The sequence below is a fragment of the Alligator sinensis genome, unplaced genomic scaffold, assembly GCF_000455745.1.
Source record: "Alligator sinensis unplaced genomic scaffold, ASM45574v1 scaffold1142_1, whole genome shotgun sequence".
In the NCBI taxonomy this organism is placed as follows: Eukaryota; Metazoa; Chordata; order Crocodylia; family Alligatoridae; genus Alligator; species Alligator sinensis.
Genome location: NW_005842617.1, coordinates 338,547 through 340,828, shown reverse-complemented (window position 1 = coordinate 340,828; position 2,282 = coordinate 338,547). Strand labels below are relative to the sequence as shown.

At 49.5% G+C, this 2,282-nt stretch overlaps 1 protein-coding gene across 13 annotated transcripts in view; it reads right to left on the bottom strand.

The window, feature by feature from the left end:
• The window catches only part of WDFY3 (WD repeat and FYVE domain containing 3), a 379,376-nt gene that overhangs the window by 124,804 nt on the left and 252,290 nt on the right, over positions 1-2,282 (bottom strand). The window lies entirely within an intron of this gene.

Below are 2,282 nucleotides of genomic sequence, written 5' to 3'. Positions count from 1 at the left end.
GCAGCCAGCGGAGTAGTGGGGGGGCAGCAGGGATCCCCCCCCCCCCCACCTGGCAGGAGCCAGTGAGTGCGGGGTTTTGGTTTTTTTTTTTAAACTTCTGGGATGCTGGGGCCGGGCGGGACAGCCATTGATGGGGCTGCGAGATTGGGCAAGGGATGGGGCCTGTTCGATTCGGAGATTTGGCTGATTCGGCGGTGGCTGAATCTCTGAATTAGATTCAGCGGAAGCAAATGGGGACAGTGATTTGAGTCACCAAATCAAATCACTGTCCCCCTGTGGCGGCGAGGTGCCCCCACAGGCTCTCGAGGGACAGAGAGTAGAGCCTGTGGACCCCAGACCCCGAGAACAAGCCCCCAGAGGGGCGTACGTACCTCTCGGAGAGCAGCGGGAGCTGGAGCCGCATTCGGGGCCGCGCAAACTGGCATTACGCCGGCTGTGGCATCAGCTGTTCCCGGCGCGGGGAACAGCTGAGCCAATCCCAGCAGCCGTATCAGCCGCTGCGGGAAGATTTAAAAACCCAGTCGGAGCGAGGACGGGGAGAGAGCCGGAGAGAGAGCGCACAGGCTGGCAGCTCATAAGGCGAGCTCCGGCATGGGAAGGACACGACCCAGCCTGCAAGGCTCCAGCAGGCAGCCCAGGGAAGGGCTTTAAGCCTTCTGCGGGAAGCAGAGCAGGAGGCAGACAAGGAGGGCAAGTAGAGGCACTCTTTCAGCCACCTGAAGGGGCTTACACTCAGGAGGCAAGGGAGCTCCCTGCTTGCGGTAGGGGAGAGGAAGCAGCTGAGGATCCGAGAGGGAGCTGGAATAAGGGGGATAACCCTGCAGCTCCTCCTGACTCAGAGGAATATTTTCTATAAGAAAAGAAATCTTCCCCAAGAAGGGAGGGAGAGCGACCGGAACCCTGGGAACCGGTCTGAGGCCTTCATACGGGGCCAGGAAACATTTGTAACGCATCACCCATTGGCTGGCATGTGGACGGGGTGTAGGGGAGGCGGAGCCCCGTGGAACATCGCGTCGGACGACCATGAATACCACCGTCTATCGGGAGGCCCATCCAAGCAAAGATCTCCACTGTATACCCCTCTTAAAGTGCGTTTAACATCCAAGTCGTGGCAGGCGAGTTGAGGGGAGGGGCAACACCCCAATAGACTGGGTGGCGAGAGGGGCGGAAGCGCCACACCCCCGAATCGGCTGAATCCGAATCCAAAGCGAATACTAGCCGCTTCGCACAGGCCTAGTAATTATGTCCTTTCTTCACAATACATTTGTTTAATTGGACAGACAGGGTGAGTCCTGTGTGAAAGGGCTCCCCCACACACACAGGTTTGAAATCAAGTACAGAAATAAACAAAAGGCTGTGGCAGAACATTTTAAACTTTTTTTTCCCTTTCAAATTTAATGCAAATAAAATAATCAGATAGAATTACAGCCACAGTTCATATTTTTGTGTTTGCCAGAAAGCTATTGCATTATTTTGTGTCCCCTCTGATTACTGCAATTGCAACACAGTCTGAATGGTTACACCATTGACCTCACTGATATATTAAGTAGCACACAGATTTCATTTAATTGGTAGGAAAAATATACCAAGTTTTGCCTTTTTGATCTATGGAACAAATATTGACCTATATAAAAGCATGAACATTAGCCAAAGGAGTATTTTTCAAATACATTGTTAATTTGTTTTGTTTAAATTTACGAATCTGAAATAAGGATGTCCATTTGAAAAAGTATATGCTATTGTAGAATCATGATGTTAGAAGGGATCTCAAGGGTCAATATGGTTCAACCCCCTAGAAAAATGCTATTCCTATATCATCCCCATCCAATGTTGAGCTCTCTTAATAACCTCCGCTGAAGGAAATCATATAGCTTCCCTAGGCAGTCTTTCACTGCCTTATTGTTCTAACGATAAGAAGATTTTTCCTGAGCACTAATCTGAATCTGCTTCGCTGCAATTTTAAATCATTATTTCATGTTCTGACTTGTGTGGAAAAGGGGAACAGTTGTTCTCCCTCTTCTTTATGGCAGTCTTTCAAATATTTGAAAACTGCAGTCACCTCCCCACACTTAACCTCTTTTTCTCCAAGCTGAACATACCAAGCTCTCTCAACCTTTTCTTATACAGCTGACCTTCCAAGCCCTGGATCATTTTTGCTGCTCACCTTTCAATGCTCTCCAGTTTCTCCACATCCTTCTTAAATGTAGAGCCCAGAACCTCACACAATACTCCAGATGAGGCCAAACCAGCCATGACTGGTTCTACTACCTCCTGCATTTTAC